The sequence below is a fragment of the Drosophila suzukii genome, assembly GCF_043229965.1.
Source record: "Drosophila suzukii chromosome 2 unlocalized genomic scaffold, CBGP_Dsuzu_IsoJpt1.0 scf_2c, whole genome shotgun sequence".
Classification (NCBI taxonomy): Eukaryota; Metazoa; Arthropoda; class Insecta; order Diptera; family Drosophilidae; genus Drosophila; species Drosophila suzukii.
In genome coordinates, this window is record NW_027255896.1 from 28,446,782 (window position 1) to 28,465,139 (window position 18,358).

The 18,358-nt window shown below is 39.9% G+C and overlaps 1 protein-coding gene across 2 annotated transcripts in view; it reads left to right on the forward strand.

Annotated features, from left to right (window-relative positions):
• The window catches only part of DIP-lambda (Dpr-interacting protein lambda), a 1,126,682-nt gene that overhangs the window by 665,369 nt on the left and 442,955 nt on the right, over positions 1-18,358 (forward strand). The gene's annotated exons all lie outside the window — the stretch shown is intronic.

Below are 18,358 nucleotides of genomic sequence, written 5' to 3' on the forward strand. Positions count from 1 at the left end.
AGTCCAGGTTAGCATTAGATCTAGTGCGATCAGCAATTTGGGCAGCACTATGCCCAAAGTCTGCACATTTTGCGTGCGCAATGTTCTCACATAACCAGCAACTAACAATTGGCTGCCGAGAAGTGATTTTACCAACAAATTGGCAACCAACAACACAGCAGGCAGACATTGTTTACAAGTTGAGGTCAGTTAAATGTAGAATGTAGAAAAAGTAGAAAAAGTAGGAAGCTTTAGATGAGTGCCAACAAACAGCTGTGTGGCTTTGCAAAACGCAGAGGAAAGAAAAGAAAAGAGAGCGGTAAGACCAATTCAGCAAAGACCCGTTAACTCGAAAATGAGAGCCGGTGACTGAAGTTGGGAGAATGTAGCAGATCGAACGGTGCGAGAGAGCGCCAAAACAACACTGTAAATAAGAAACAACAACAATGCACAAAGCACCCGCGTCTTTAACTATTATCCAATATAATAATACAGATAATGGTTTTAACACAAATAACTAAATTGCATGCAAACGGCGGTCTCAACCGAGTTGAAAATGAAACTTTGGGAATATATCAGATCGGTAATTTAGACACTAGGCGAATAAATGTAGGAGCAAATATAAAACGCGTCCGTGTACAACAGAGAGTTTTAGGAAATAGTCTTCGTAGTCATCGTTGTTGGTTAATATGGATTTTACAGCTTTTATCCAGCTATCGTTGTCCTGTGCCTCCACTAAACGTGACTGTGTGGAATCTGCGATTAGAAAGCATGACAATCGGCTTAATGCATCCACGTGCCTCATCTTGGTTCCAGCCCTGTGTTCTACCTTAAATTCAAACTCTTGCAGAGCCATGGCCCATCTGGCAACTCTTGGTGGTAGGTCATCTTCCTTGATCGTCATTGCGAAGGCGTTGCAATCGGTAACCACAGTAAAAGGTTTACCAAGGAGGTAAACTCGCCATTTTTCCAACGCATTTACGATTGCTAAAACCTCGAGCTCGTAGGAACTGTACTTTTCTTCACAACCGTTTGTCTTCCTGCTCATAAACTCTACAGGATGGAACTGCTGATCCTCCGAGTCTCTTTGCATTAAAACGCCTCCAAAGCCATACTTGCTTGCATCTGTATGCACTTCGGTTGTGGCTATCGGATCGAACAGTTTGAGTACTGGTGCTGACACTAGTAGCTGTTTCAAGAGGTTAAACGAAAGTAATCCTTGCTCTGTCAACGTGAGATTTCTGTTGTCCTTTTTGTTGCTTTTCATCCGAAGAAGGTCGCTTAAAGGTTTTGCTGTGAGGGCGTAGTCTTTAATGAAGCGCCGCATGTATGACGTCAGACCCAAGTAGCGCTGCAAAGCTTGTCTGCTTTGAGAAATTGGAAAATTGACGACTGCTTTAATCTTCTCGTTGGTGGGTGCTATAGTTCCGTTCTCAATAGTGTAGCCTAAGAAATTGATCTTGCTCTTGAGAAATTGTGCTTTTTCCCACTTGATTCGTAATCCAGCCCTCGAAGCTACGCTCAATACTTTCTCCAACGCCTTCAGTCCTTCAGATTCGTTCTTAGTTGGCACGATTATATCGTCCATATAGACAACGATTGTTTGCGCTTGAATGAGATCCCTCAACGTAGCCGTGACATAACGACAGAAAACAGCAGGAGAATTTGAGATACCAAACGGTACATGAGTAAGTTCGTACTGCCCGTTATGCGTCACGAACGCTGTGAACTTCCTAGATTCTTCTTCAATCGGCACATGAAAGAATCCGTTCATCATGTCCAGGGTTGTGAATATTTTTGAGCCCTGCAACCTGTCGAGAACATCGTCAATTAGACTCATCGGAAAATTGTCCTTCTTGATTTTTTGATTGAGTCGACGATAATCGCAACAAAATCGTCTGGATCCGTCCTTTTTAGCTACCAGTACCACTGGCGAAGCATACTCTGAGGAGCTGGGTACAATAATTCCCTCTGCCAACCACTCCTGCACTTGCTTTTCTATGAAACACTTGCTCTCGTATGACGTGCGTCTTGGGCGTTGATATACAGGAATGTCGTCTTCCAAAACGATTCTCATGCTTACTGGAGACTCTATCGATTTTATTGGCTTGTACTCTGTAACAAGCTGCTGTACCTTTAGCTTTTGGCTATCGTCTAGGTGAGATAAATTAATTTTATCAAGAACAGAACTTTCTTCGACTATCTCTGTGACACACATTCCATTAAATGTCGATGCAAAGTCTCTCTCTTTTGCCCTGAACTCGACGCCGTTGGAACTGAAAATAACGTCGACTGATTGTAGAACATCGTTTCCCACAATCGCAGCGTACTCGAGTTCATTTTGTTTAGCGACATGGAAAGTTACTGAGAAGCATACGCCATCTGCTTCAAGATCGACGTCGAAGCATCCTACGGTCACAAGTTCGCCCTTGCCGATACCTCTCAGGTGCTTAACTTTTGGCTTTAGCTTCAAGCCGTCAAAACTTTTGAAAATGTCCTCTCTCATTAAACACAAGTCACATCCCGAATCAATCATTGCTATGAATGTCACTCCCTCAGCTTTCATCTTTTTGTAAATGAGTCCCTTCGCAGCCTTCTCTTCCATCACGTTTGCAAGCTCTTTCTTAATGGAAATAGTTGCTTTCCTCTCATCGCAATTTTTAGAAATGTGTCCTTTCTTATTGCACTTGTAACATATTACTTCGCCCTTGCAATCCTTAGCGATATGGCCTTCGCTGTTACACTTGAAGCATTTCTTAAAAGATTGCTCTGAGTCTGTTTACCTGTCGATTCCCTGTTAAAATTGTCTTTAGAATTTCCCTTACCCTTCATCTTTTCGTAAATAAATACTTCTTCTTTAAGTTCCCTAATGGATTTCGCTCTATACAACCCTGCCTTGTTGATCTTGCTATCTGGGATGCCATCTACGAAGTACGATACTAGACTTTCCTCATCAAGATTTATCGGTTTGCTGATCTCCATTAAACTATAGAGATATTCGATGCATGTCTCTTTTGGTTGTTTTTGCCTTTGGCGCAAAATCTTGTGTATCTCTGCCGAACATAGTTTTTTACCGAATTCTTCCTTCAACGCGTTTTTTAGCTCAATCCAACCCCTAACTCCACTTGTACTTTTGATATAAAGCTTCGCTGCTCCAATCAGAAGTTGCTTAGCATAAATGAATTTCTGCAAATTATCCCAACCCACGGTAACTGCAACGTCATCGAATTCAGACAGCCAGTGAATGACGTCTTCTTGTTCGGAGCCTGAAAATGATGATACACTGTCCTGAATATCGCGTAGGGTAAATCTCGAGCTACTAGGTTGAACCGCTTCTTGGTAATTGGAAGAACCACTAACACTCGCACCATCCTCATCAGCATCGTCGTCCTCATCGTCAGCCACAACTAATCCATAATGATCGAACAACCGATCCTGCAAAGCTCCTTTTCTACCAGTTGTATTCAAGCCTAGTTCGGATAACTTTGCCCTTAGAAGAGGCACTGTCATAGCGAGGATCGTTCTAGCATCCATGGTAATGCGTTTAAGCCGTTTACAAACAGTGGTACAATTCAATATCTAAATATTTTGATACAAAGTAATAATTTAATTAACGTTAAACAATTCGTGTGATCAAAAAAAGTTCGAATCAGATTCAATATGTGAAATCGCCTCAGTCGCTCACCACGCCCAATTGGATTTTTCTGTCTTCTACAACTGTTTGAATTTTTGCCAATTCCAGTCCACTCAGCTTCTCCAGCTCGTACTCTTCAACAATGTCGACACACCGCACTGCTTGATCGTCTCGTCCACTTTTTACAAATTGCGTCGTTTGCAAGTTCTTGCAGCTGCTCTTTTCGCCACAGGGAAACTTTTGTTGTAGCAAAAGTAGCAAGTGGCCACTCCGTTGCTGTATGTCGTCCTTCTCTTCTCTCGCCAATAACACCCTCGCCTTCGTTGCAAGGATCACCTCTCGTTGTCCTCCTCTCATAGGCTACCTTCGTTTTCACCTGCGACCGTGTCGTCAAAATTCGATCACAGGCACTGCATCAAATTGTCGTCGAAATTTTTTTCGTCGTGTTTCATCAGAATTGCTTTTCTTTCTATACTGCGTACATTACTTCGTTGCGGGTTTTAGCGCGTTAGTTTTGTGGGCACTCACGCAATCAAGTTTTGCACAAATTTTGGAAATTTTTTCGTGGTCTTCGTAATCGTTCAAACTCCTCTAATACACAAATCTGCTAGTCGATTTGTTTAACTGTTCAGAATTTTCTCGGCTTCAATTGTTTCTATAACAGGTACTTCCCCCGCTTTAAACTGTTTCTTTTCAGCTTTTGCTTCGTTCTTTGTCGCGGCAGTTTTTCGATGCGTTAACGCACAGTTTTCTCTTTGTTCTTTTACTTTATCCCGGACGAGCCCCCAATAATTTGTAGGGTATTACAAATTTAAATGTTTATTTCGGGTATAGTAAGTAAATTAAAGAAACAAAAAAATGAGAGCTTGAGAGTATTAAGACTCTGAAGAACATCAGATACATCAATCACTGGTTTGAAGATAGAGTTCAAATGAGGTAGCGGGTATGGATAATCTTTGATAATGACATTATTGCATTTCGTATAAGTGGATTGAAAAAAGTCTGCGAATAAGTTGCAAATATCATTATCATCAGATGCTACCTTATTATTGAGAACGAGAGAGGGAGGGAAGCAGCTAGATTTTCGTTTAGAATTGACGAAAGAAAAGAAAAGCTTAGGATTGCTTTTGAAATCCCGCTTACAACGAGACAGGTAATTTTTGTAACAATCAGTATTGTACTGGACAAATTCCACCTTAGCTGAGCTATATTTGGTGAAGTCTGTCTGTAAGCCGGATATTTTGAAACGTTTAAATAGTCTTGTTTTTTTATTCTTCAGATAAGATAATTGACGGGTAAACCATGGAGAGCTGTAAGAATTCTTCATGGAGGAAAGAGGGACATTTTCTTCAAATAGACGGTAAAGGATCTCATAAAAGTGCCTAACTGCATCATCAACAGGAAGGTCAACTAGAAAGGACCAGCTTACTGTCGATAAAGATTCCACTAGTCTGCCGTAATCAGTCCTCTTAAAACACAAACTAGGCTGTACATTTATTGCAGTCCTAGGATTATTAAAAAATCCATTAATACAGAGCTGAAGGGTAGGATGATAACAATCTTCAGGTAAAGATAGTGGCGAAATACGACTGACTTCAGCATCGCTACTATCAAAAACAAAGATTAAGTCAAGAAGACGACCAATATGATTGGGAATCCTGTTAACTTGCTGCAAAGATAGTTCAACAAGACCATCAATAAAATCATTTTGCATCCTAGGAATCATTGCCAATGAGTCCTTACTCTCCAACCAAGAGATATTGGGAAGATTAAAGTCACCAAGCACAATAAGTTGGTCAGTTTCAGTAAGCAACAAGGAGATAGAATGTATGGCGGACAGGTGCAGTAGATACACGTTAAATTCAGAGCCGGGAGATATATACGAGCAGGTTAAAAAAATGTTTCTTTTTGGGAAAGATAATTTTACGGAAATAAATTCAATACCTGATGATTCAGAAATATCAACAAACTCAGAAGTTAAATTGGATTTGACTCCTATAAGAACGCCTCCTCCTCGACGGGTCTGACGATCTTTCCGATAAACAAAAAAGTTATTAGACAAAATCTCACTATCGTGTACGGATGGGTTAAGCCAGGTCTCAGTGAGTACAATAACATTGGCCTCAAAAACTGAACTATTTATATAAAGCGTAGAGAGTTTACTAAGAAGCCCCCGAACATTCTGATAGTGAATTAGGAAATTTAGTTTTTTGAATTTATATCAGAGCTGGGCGCCGACAAAGAAGTCATGGAAAGGGAGCTATTTTTTTTTATATACTCGTGGACAATTATATCAGCAGGCCAAAAATTGGGGCAAAGAAGTTTAGAGAACAGCCCGTCCTGAACAAGTATTTTAAATGAAGAGTAATCTCTTTTCTGTTTAAAATTAAATTTGGTGATGTCAATACCATTTTGATTGGGAAGGGAGAGGTTTGTGACAATATGATGCATAACGTCATTTACTGTTATTGCTGCATTCAACCTAGACACAAAAATAGATTTCCTAGGTACCATGACAGTGAGTGGTACCGGAGAAGAGAGAGCAGGGCTATGCGTGTTTTTCCTAGGGATCATGCTAGTAAGTGGGACAGGAGGAGGTGCGAGGGTATTAGCTATAGGAAGTACAAGGTGCGGCAGAGCCCCGGAAGTGGCAACAGCCGGCGAACGGTTAGTAGGCCTTAATGACTCAAGCGAAACTACAGTCCCTGAATCTGGCAGCGATTGCCCCGTGGGGTCATTCGTTGATGACTCGATCCCATTGGGATCATCCTCGTCGCACGACACATAGCCTGCAGTGGGGCTGGGAAGAGAGAGGTTGGTCGAGAGATCTGGAACGTGTAAGGAAACATTAGGCAGTGTAGGACTACGATTTATATTTAATGAAGATTGACTTAGAAGAATCCGACCTTTAAAGTTCGAGTCGCAAACATTAAATCGACTTAATAAGTCCGTAAATCCAGCACGTAATGCCTGGAACTCCAGCTCCGTTTGCCTCATAAATGCTCTTATATCGATTTTGATATGTAGGCATGTAGGGCACGTCCAGTCCAGGTTAGCATTAGATCTAGTGCGATCAGCAATTTGGGCAGCACTATGCCCAAAGTCTGCACATTTTGCGTGCGCAATGTTCTCACATAACCAGCAACTAACAATTGGCTGCCGAGAAGTGATTTTACCAACAAATTGGCAACCAACAACACAGCAGGCAGACATTGTTTACAAGTTGAGGTCAGTTAAATGTAGAATGTAGAAAAAGTAGAAAAAGTAGGAAGCTTTAGATGAGTGCCAACAAACAGCTGTGTGGCTTTGCAAAACGCAGAGGAAAGAAAAGAAAAGAGAGCGGTAAGACCAATTCAGCAAAGACCCGTTAACTCGAAAATGAGAGCCGGTGACTGAAGTTGGGAGAATGTAGCAGATCGAACGGTGCGAGAGAGCGCCAAAACAACACTGTAAATAAGAAACAACAACAATGCACAAAGCACCCGCGTCTTTAACTATTATCCAATATAATAATACAGATAATGGTTTTAACACAAATAACTAAATTGCATGCAAACGGCGGTCTCAACCGAGTTGAAAATGAAACTTTGGGAATATATCAGATCGGTAATTTAGACACTAGGCGAATAAATGTAGGAGCAAATATAAAACGCGTCCGTGTACAACAGAGAGTTTTAGGAAATAGTCTTCGTAGTCATCGTTGTTGGTTAATATGGATTTTACAGCTTTTATCCAGCTATCGTTGTCCTGTGCCTCCACTAAACGTGACTGTGTGGAATCTGCGATTAGAAAGCATGACAATCGGCTTAATGCATCCACGTGCCTCATCTTGGTTCCAGCCCTGTGTTCTACCTTAAATTCAAACTCTTGCAGAGCCATGGCCCATCTGGCAACTCTTGGTGGTAGGTCATCTTCCTTGATCGTCATTGCGAAGGCGTTGCAATCGGTAACCACAGTAAAAGGTTTACCAAGGAGGTAAACTCGCCATTTTTCCAACGCATTTACGATTGCTAAAACCTCGAGCTCGTAGGAACTGTACTTTTCTTCACAACCGTTTGTCTTCCTGCTCATAAACTCTACAGGATGGAACTGCTGATCCTCCGAGTCTCTTTGCATTAAAACGCCTCCAAAGCCATACTTGCTTGCATCTGTATGCACTTCGGTTGTGGCTATCGGATCGAACAGTTTGAGTACTGGTGCTGACACTAGTAGCTGTTTCAAGAGGTTAAACGAAAGTAATCCTTGCTCTGTCAACGTGAGATTTCTGTTGTCCTTTTTGTTGCTTTTCATCCGAAGAAGGTCGCTTAAAGGTTTTGCTGTGAGGGCGTAGTCTTTAATGAAGCGCCGCATGTATGACGTCAGACCCAAGTAGCGCTGCAAAGCTTGTCTGCTTTGAGAAATTGGAAAATTTACGACTGCTTTAATCTTCTCGTTGGTGGGTGCTATAGTTCCGTTCTCAATAGTGTAGCCTAAGAAATTGATCTTGCTCTTGAGAAATTGTGCTTTTTCCCACTTGATTCGTAATCCAGCCCTCGAAGCTACGCTCAATACTTTCTCCAACGCCTTCAGTCCTTCAGATTCGTTCTTAGTTGGCACGATTATATCGTCCATATAGACAACGATTGTTTGCGCTTGAATGAGATCCCTCAACGTAGCCGTGACATAACGACAGAAAACAGCAGGAGAATTTGAGATACCAAACGGTACATGAGTAAGTTCGTACTGCCCGTTATGCGTCACGAACGCTGTGAACTTCCTAGATTCTTCTTCAATCGGCACATGAAAGAATCCGTTCATCATGTCCAGGGTTGTGAATATTTTTGAGCCCTGCAACCTGTCGAGAACATCGTCAATTAGACTCATCGGAAAATTGTCCTTCTTGATTTTTTGATTGAGTCGACGATAATCGCAACAAAATCGTCTGGATCCGTCCTTTTTAGCTACCAGTACCACTGGCGAAGCATACTCTGAGGAGCTGGGTACAATAATTCCCTCTGCCAACCACTCCTGCACTTGCTTTTCTATGAAACACTTGCTCTCGTATGACGTGCGTCTTGGGCGTTGATATACAGGAATGTCGTCTTCCAAAACGATTCTCATGCTTACTGGAGACTCTATCGATTTTATTGGCTTGTACTCTGTAACAAGCTGCTGTACCTTTAGCTTTTGGCTATCGTCTAGGTGAGATAAATTAATTTTATCAAGAACAGAACTTTCTTCGACTATCTCTGTGACACACATTCCATTAAATGTCGATGCAAAGTCTCTCTCTTTTGCCCTGAACTCGACGCCGTTGGAACTGAAAATAACGTCGACTGATTGTAGAACATCGTTTCCCACAATCGCAGCGTACTCGAGTTCATTTTGTTTAGCGACATGGAAAGTTACTGAGAAGCATACGCCATCTGCTTCAAGATCGACGTCGAAGCATCCTACGGTCACAAGTTCGCCCTTGCCGATACCTCTCAGGTGCTTAACTTTTGGCTTTAGCTTCAAGCCGTCAAAACTTTTGAAAATGTCCTCTCTCATTAAACACAAGTCACATCCCGAATCAATCATTGCTATGAATGTCACTCCCTCAGCTTTCATCTTTTTGTAAATGAGTCCCTTCGCAGCCTTCTCTTCCAGCACGTTTGCAAGCTCTTTCTTAATGGAAATAGTTGCTTTCCTCTCATCGCAATTTTTAGAAATGTGTCCTTTCTTATTGCACTTGTAACATATTACTTCGCCCTTGCAATCCTTAGCGATATGGCCTTCGCTGTTACACTTGAAGCATTTTCTTAAAAGATTGCTCTGAGTCTGTTTACCTGTCGATTCCCTGTTAAAATTGTCTTTAGAATTTCCCTTACCCTTCATCTTTTCGTAAATAAATACTTCTTCTTTAAGTTCCCTAATGGATTTCGCTCTATACAACCCTGCCTTGTTGATCTTGCTATCTGGGATGCCATCTACGAAGTACGATACTAGACTTTCCTCATCAAGATTTATCGGTTTGCTGATCTCCATTAAACTATAGAGATATTCGATGCATGTCTCTTTTGGTTGTTTTTGCCTTTGGCGCAAAATCTTGTGTATCTCTGCCGAACATAGTTTTTTACCGAATTCTTCCTTCAACGCGTTTTTTAGCTCAATCCAACCCCTAACTCCACTTGTACTTTTGATATAAAGCTTCGCTGCTCCAATCAGAAGTTGCTTAGCATAAATGAATTTCTGCAAATTATCCCAACCCACGGTAACTGCAACGTCATCGAATTCAGACAGCCAGTGAATGACGTCTTCTTGTTCGGAGCCTGAAAATGATGATACACTGTCCTGAATATCGCGTAGGGTAAATCTCGAGCTACTAGGTTGAACCGCTTCTTGGTAATTGGAAGAACCACTAACACTCGCACCATCCTCATCAGCATCGTCGTCCTCATCGTCAGCCACAACTAATCCATAATGATCGAACAACCGATCCTGCAAAGCTCCTTTTCTACCAGTTGTATTCAAACCTAGTTCGGATAACTTTGCCCTTAGAAGAGGCACTGTCATAGCGAGGATCGTTCTAGCATCCATGGTAATGCGTTTAAGCCGTTTACAAACAGTGGTACAATTCAATATCTAAATATTTTGATACAAAGTAATAATTTAATTAACGTTAAACAATTCGTGTGATCAAAAAAAGTTCGAATCAGATTCAATATGTGAAATCGCCTCAGTCGCTCACCACGCCCAATTGGATTTTTCTGTCTTCTACAACTGTTTGAATTTTTGCCAATTCCAGTCCACTCAGCTTCTCCAGCTCGTACTCTTCAACAATGTCGACACACCGCACTGCTTGATCGTCTCGTCCACTTTTTACAAATTGCGTCGTTTGCAAGTTCTTGCAGCTGCTCTTTTCGCCACAGGGAAACTTTTGTTGTAGCAAAAGTAGCAAGTGGCCACTCCGTTGCTGTATGTCGTCCTTCTCTTCTCTCGCCAATAACACCCTCGCCTTCGTTGCAAGGATCACCTCTCGTTGTCCTCCTCTCATAGGCTACCTTCGTTTTCACCTGCGACCGTGTCGTCAAAATTCGATCACAGGCACTGCATCAAATTGTCGTCGAAATTTTTTTCGTCGTGTTTCATCAGAATTGCTTTTCTTTCTATACTGCGTACATTACTTCGTTGCGGGTTTTAGCGCGTTAGTTTTGTGGGCACTCACGCAATCAAGTTTTGCACAAATTTTGGAAATTTTTTCGTGGTCTTCGTAATCGTTCAAACTCCTCTAATACACAAATCTGCTAGTCGATTTGTTTAACTGTTCAGAATTTTCTCGGCTTCAATTGTTTCTATAACAGGTACTTCCCCCGCTTTAAACTGTTTCTTTTCAGCTTTTGCTTCGTTCTTTGTCGCGGCAGTTTTTCGATGCGTTAACGCACAGTTTTCTCTTTGTTCTTTTACTTTATCCCGGACGAGCCCCCAATAATTTGTAGGGTATTACAAATTTAAATGTTTATTTCGGGTATAGTAAGTAAATTAAAGAAACAAAAAGGTATTTTATTTAAACTTCACGACTTTCGCACTCTATGGATGACACGACTTCCTCTGACAAAATTTCCACATCAACTGACTAGCTTACATTTATAAGGCGTAATTTTTAATGAAAGAGGGTGATGGATATAGATTACTTTGATGGAAAGGGATAGGAACTCTTTTGCGATTTTGGCTGATGAAGAATGCTTGAGGTTGCGGAACTCTGAACAGTGTGTCCCCATGTGAAATTAAATAGGTTGCTGTAAATCCCTCAATGTAACCATATCCAACATATATGTATGTATAAGAAAAGGAACCGTGTTCCGACAAACTTACCCTCTTTTTAATCCTGGGCGATGAGATGTCGACGCTCCGGATCCTGGGCTTTGGGAGATTTTATAATTGGTTTATATACATATATACGTGCAAGACTTGAAGGCGGTTTAAAAAAACAAAACACAAAAATTATATTACACAAAAAAAACAAGGAAGAACGCTATAGTCGAGTACCTCGACTATCAGATACCCGTTACTCAGCTATATGGAGATATGCAAGCAGCAAAGCGAGATTAAAATGCGCCACCTACCGGCGGTATACAGATTTAAGCGTTATGGGCGTTAGAGTGGGCGTGGAAAATTTTTTTTTGGATCAATCGATAGGTATCGACGAGACCAATACATTTCAGTTAAAATTTTTTATCTAGCATGAAAATTGTGGGCGTCACAGGTTTTTGCGGTTTGTGGGCGTTAAAGTGGGCGTGGCAAACTTTTTTTTGGGTCAATCGATAGGTATTGATGAGAACAATACATTTCAGTTAAAATTTTTATTCTAGCATCAAAACTGTAGGAGCCACAGTTTTGGGCGGTTTGTGGGCGTTAGAGTGGGCGTGGCACTGTGCCGAAACAAACTTGCGCTGCGTAAGAAGCTCAGGAATCTGCACGCCAAATCTCAATAGCCTAGCTCCCATAGTTTCCGAGATCTCAGCGTTCATCCGGACGGACAGACAGACGGACAGACGGACAGACGGACATGGCTAGATCGACTCGGCTAGTGATCCTGATCAAGAATATATATACTTTGTGGGGTCGGAAACGCTTCCTTCTGCCTGTTACATACTTTCCGACGAATCTAGTATACCCTTTTACTCTACGAGTAACGGGTATAATAACACTATCGCTGTATAGATATGTATGTATGCATGCATCGTATGCGAGTTCCACTGCGGCGCACGTCGGTTCCAATGCTCGAGCTGGGGGCTGGTCGGTGCAGCTCCACTTTCTTGTTCAGCGTATGTAATTGGGGGTTCTGTTTACACTTGCATTCAGAAATGCATGTACTCGCAAATTGTTTGTGATTGTTTTTGGCGATTCACTTTTTGGTTTATAATATTGGAGTGCAGTTTATTTATTATTAGTTTATTGTTTCTATTGTCTTTTTGCTGCTTCACTTCACTGTATCTGCTTGGCTTATGCTCCAATGTGGGTCACCACTTTCGCTAGGACGTGATGTTGGTCGCGGCGTCTCTGAACCGAGCGCTTGTACATCTTAACCACCTTAAGGATCCTAGGGAAACGTCAAGACATCCTTCTGGACACCAGCCTTCTTCCAGTCGTGGTCTGTGTTGATGGGAGTTGTACTTCTAGACCACCGTCAGGGAGAGATCAGAACAATTTCTGTCTGACTTCTCTATTTGGCTGGGGTCTTTTATACCGGACTAGAGCTTTCGCTAGTCCCCCATATTGGATGAATTAACTAAGTGTTCCCACCTAGGGGTACTGTTTCTCTATTTCCCCTATTAATGGAGTCAACGGCCGGTTGGTGCACTTTGCCACCTTACTGGAGTACGGTTACGAGCAGGTCGATCGTGGTCGTTGTTCTGGCCACGCGACACCCATGAGTTGCCGAATTGTTTTTGCTGATTTGCCCTTATCAATTGGAATGTGGTTAGTCATTAGGGCCCCTACCCTCAACTTAAGACAGCTGTTAATCTTTGTATGGGCAGGGCGTACGTACCATTATGCATAACAAATACTTGTATTACCTGTAAAATGAGTCTTTGATGACCGAATTCGCTTTATCAGAACTCAAGTTAGAAAATAAAAAAGTGCGAAAAACGTTTTTTACACTTGAAAAAAAATTTGTATGATAGAAAAAATTGTAAGTGCCCTCTTCTTAATCAGGGATATGTACCTTACCGGAAAACAAAGGTTTCCTTGAAGGCGTATTTCATCAATTTTTTTTGTAAACTGGTGTAATAGGGGTTGAAATCACGACCGCGCAACAACTCGCAAGAAGCCGACACATCTCAGTCAAAGAAATATTTTCCATTCTCCGTACCTGTAATATTAACTCGAAATAAAAAGTCAGAAGTTTATTCTGTAGCATAATAAAACATTTATTCATTTATTTTGGTATTGCGAAATTTTTTTTGTTATATATTGAAATTAATTTTCTGGATTCGTTCTGGCGATTTGCATAAAAGAGGCAGGCGCACGTTTCCGACGGCAGTTCAGGATTACAAAATGTAAATTGTTTACCATAATTCGTAGTTTTAAGATCATGTCCACCTCGATTCATGAACATAGTTTGTGTGTTTAGAAGGTATTGAAAATGTTGACCAATTTCTGTCCTTTAAATTCTTCAATAAATTGGTCCATTTCCTCATGCAATTTCATTTTATTAATTTTGTTTTCTTGTAGGTCTTTACATATCTAGTCTCAATTTTAAAATGATGTATTAAAATTATTTTTATTGTTATGGAGCTACTTTCGATATTTTGTATTAAGCAAAGAAAAATCGTATGGTGGTTCTATTAAAAAACTATTATTCAAGTTTGGATATTTTTCGAATACAATATTAATTTTCTTTAGAATAAAATTATTGTTATTATCAAATAAACCTTGAACATCAATCGAAACAGTATCTATCAACATTTCTCTAATGTTAAACAACTAAGCGATCATGTATGAGGAGACAATAAGCCTCGGTATTTTCAAGACTTGGTGCCTTCAGTTCTATTGAAATTCTAACATCAATAGTTTCACTATTTCGTTTTGATATGAAAGATCAACCACAATAATAGGGGCCTTAAATTTAAATTCATTTTGGGTCAAAAATGGCTGTGACTAACGATTATAGTAACTATATTGAAATCTTGTATGCATTTCATAAAGGTGAGCATACTGATTCTTACTAAAATCAACATTCAGATTATCATATGGATATGACTCAGAATTCAAGTGAACTTTCAAGTTTGATAAGTTATTTGTGATAAGTTCTCCATTTAGTGTAAATCCAATTATGGCAAATCATGGTTTTTCGCGGTTAGCCGACAATTTCACATTCCAGCTGTGTTGATTCCCATACCCCAATTTGGATCCCAATATGAATCCCAACGCCGGAATGCGATTGGTAGGTTTACACCACTTTAAATAATATCGTACATCTTAATTTCTGCAAAATCGCTCGGATTTACATGGTGAATTTTCCAGGCTATATTCGTCACTTCCAGTTTATAAGTTTGTTCATTTCTGGTTTGTTAGCATCGACACTAGTTCGTGTTTACAATTTAACAAAACTTTTTTATAATACTCAGCAAATCCCAAAAAAAATGTTAATGGTACAGAAAAGTTGAAGTGGGGTCCCGTTAAAATTTCGTCACCACTGCTCTATCCAGAATTTAATATCAAAGATTATCCAGAGATAGGGTAGTAGTCATACCGAAAAATCGTTTTTTATCAATCTCGGATCCATTTATTTCGTACTTAATTTCATCCAAAAAGTAAGCCATACAATTATTTTTAGTAAAAGTGGTAACATTATAGTTGTAGTGTATATTAAGGTAACTTTCGTGAGGAAGCATGTACAAGTCTTGATTTTGGATAGTAATTCGAATTTCATCGTTTGGTTTAAATGTTTGATTATACGATGAATAAGTATGAAACTCTTTTTTTCAAAATACTCTCATCTGAGTAAACCTTTTCTCGAACATATAAAATTTCGCTCACTGGTTTCATTTCCACCTTTTTTTATTATACTCGAAGCTTCAATCCTAACGACTTTAAAAATAGTTTATTTTTCAAAGTAAGTGAGTTTCTTTTTACTGTTGATCCTCTTTCTATAGCTTTACAATTAGTAGTGCTTGGCTGAGGACTTAAGCTACTTTTTTTATTATAAATAATCATTATATTAACTCAATATGCATGCGAATCGAAACGTTTTCACCACGTAAATTCACCAAATCACCGTTTTGATCAACTATGCGTTTAGATAGTGTGCCTAATTCGTCACAGTTGATTGGTAAATAAATTAGGTTGTGTGGTGTTACTGTCATTTTATACCCAGGCGGAACATTAATGCCAAACTCATGTGACGTATGATTCGGTGTATTATGAACCGCTGATTATATTACATTCCAAACGAATTGTATTAATTTTAATATGTTCACAGTCTGATCTGATCGAAAGGTTTCGGTAGTATGTGGTTATAGTACTTTTTGATGGAAACCAAACAGTTGTCCAACACATCTTTCCTTATTAAAGTAAACTGACTCTTGCATGGTAGTTATTTTAACTTGAAGGGTATTATTGTAACTTTGAATTTTAAATGTATTTTCAAGGTTATAGTGTTTTAGTTTATTGTAAACAAGATCGGTGATATCATTCAGTTCGTATGATCCAGTAGGAATTGTAATAACATTGTCACCGATGTGAAAGAGATTATTTTTTTCATGAATGTTTGGAATCGAATTATGCATATTAAAATCGATAAAAGCACTATTTCCATTCAAGGATAATGCAAGTGATCTAGACATATGGAAATCTATTGATAAACTGTGGGATTTTCCCCTTAAATCCTTTTCTGTATCTTCCGTTATTTATTTCGTTATCCTTGCTAATAAATAAGAATCTGTGCTTGTCCTCCCAACATTTTTAACAAATTTTCACAAAAGTTTCATAGTTTATATCAGTGCTAATATGGTCCCGATATATATGCCGCATATTATCACGAATCAAATGTTTCGGACTATGTGTTTGACACAAATAAAAAGAGTCGATATTTTTATGTCGACCCATATAAAAATAAGATCTTATGTTATCTTGTTTTTCACATAATTGTATTTGGCTTTACTAAGGTCTAGTACACCGACATTATGGGAGAATGTATGATTTCCCATTCCTTTAATGCGTTTGATTTATTTCTCCAAATACTCATATTTGGGTTGATATAAACTTTTTGAAAATATATAAACATTTTCGAATTTTAATCCATTCGGACTCTCTATTAAACTTAGCATAATATTAATTTTACCACAATTCGAAGGCCCAATATTAGAGCTCTTATTGTGTTCGGTAAGAGAGCACTATGTCGTGGCGGTAGATTTTTCTCGTTTTCATTGTTAATATTTCAAACTACAATTTTTTGTTTTTGACTTATTAAACGCATCTTTCAATCTAATATACCTCCTTCAATGAGAATTCTTTGATGATTAATCATCAATATAATGGGGAAACGTTTTTATAATCGTTTCATTCGTATTTTTAATTGTAAACACGGTGGTGGTCTTGTCGATAAGCTTTTCAATACATTACCGTTTGAAGCCCATATTTCGGGATATCATTTTTGTGGACCGGGTACAAAGTTACAGAAACGGTTGGAACGCTGATGAAGCTAGAGCAAAGAGCACGATATTGCATATTCTTAAAACAAGGCATTGAGTGATCGACATAGGCAGACTCCATATTAATTGACAAGGCCTGGTCGCGTGTGAAGACACCAGATAGCATTCTTGGTGAAAAAGCAGCAGCATACATTGTTACAAATATAATAAAAGTCAAGAAAAAATTTGGCATGGGATTGAATAAAACGGAAAAGAAAGGGAGGAAAAAAACAAGGAAGAACGCTATAGTCGAGTACCTCGACTATCAGATACCCGTTACTCAGCTATATGGAGATATGCAAGCAGCAAAGCGAGATTAAAATGCGCCACCTACCGGCGGTATACAGATTTAAGCGTTATGGGCGTTAGAGTGGGCGTGGAAAATTTTTTTTTGGATCAATCGATAGGTATCGACGAGACCAATACATTTCAGTTAAAATTTTTTATCTAGCATGAAAATTGTGGGCGTCACAGGATTTCGCGGTTTGTGGGCGTTAAAGTGGGCGTGGCAAACTTTTTTTTGGGTCAATCGATAGGTATTGATGAGAACAATACATTTCAGTTAAAATTTTTATTCTAGCATCAAAACTGTAGGAGCCACAGTTTTGGGCGGTTTGTGGGCGTTAGAGTGGGCGTGGCACTGTGCCGAAACAAACTTGCGCTGCGTAAGAAGCTCAGGAATCTGCACGCCAAATCTCAATAGCCTAGCTCCCATAGTTTCCGAGATCCCAGCGTTCATCCGGACGGACAGACAGACGGACAGACGGACAGACGGACATGGCTAGATCGACTCGGCTAGTGATCCTGATCAAGAATATATATACTTTGTGGGGTCGGAAACGCTTCCTTCTGCCTGTTACATACTTTCCGACGAATCTAGTATACCCTTTTACTCTACGAGTAACGGGTATAATAATGAAGAATAAAATGAAGAAAACAAACCAAGACATTAAAAAAACAAAAACCACTAGACATTATGAGTTCAATTAAAGTTGCAATCATCAATCACTGGGTTCTAAGAAAAGCGTTAAGATACCTCATGTATCGAGTACCTCGACTATCAGATACCCGTTACTCAGCTAAAGGGACCAAAGGGAAATGGAGATATGCAAGCAGTAAAGCGAGCGCCACCTACCGGCGGTAGACAGATTTAAGCGCTATGGGCGTTAGAGTGAGCGTGGCAAACTTTTTTTAGATCAATCGATAGGTATTGACGAGACCAATACATTTCAGCTAAAATTGTTTATCTAGAATGAAAATTGTGGGCGTCACAGATTTGGGCGGTTTGTGGGCGTTAGAGTGGGCGTGGCACTCTACTGAAACAAACTTGCGCTGCGTAAGAAGCTCAGGAATCTGCACGCCAAATTTCAATAGCCTAGCTCTTATAGTTTCCGAGACCTCAGCGTTCATCCGGACGGACAGACAGACGGACAGACGGTCAGACGGACAGACGGACATGGCTAGATCGACTCGGCTAGTGATCAAGAATATATATAATTTATGGGGTCGAAAACGCTTCCTTCTGCCTGTTACATGCGAGAATGGCTAAAGAAGATATGGAGGAGAAAAAACGTCACAGCAGGAAAAT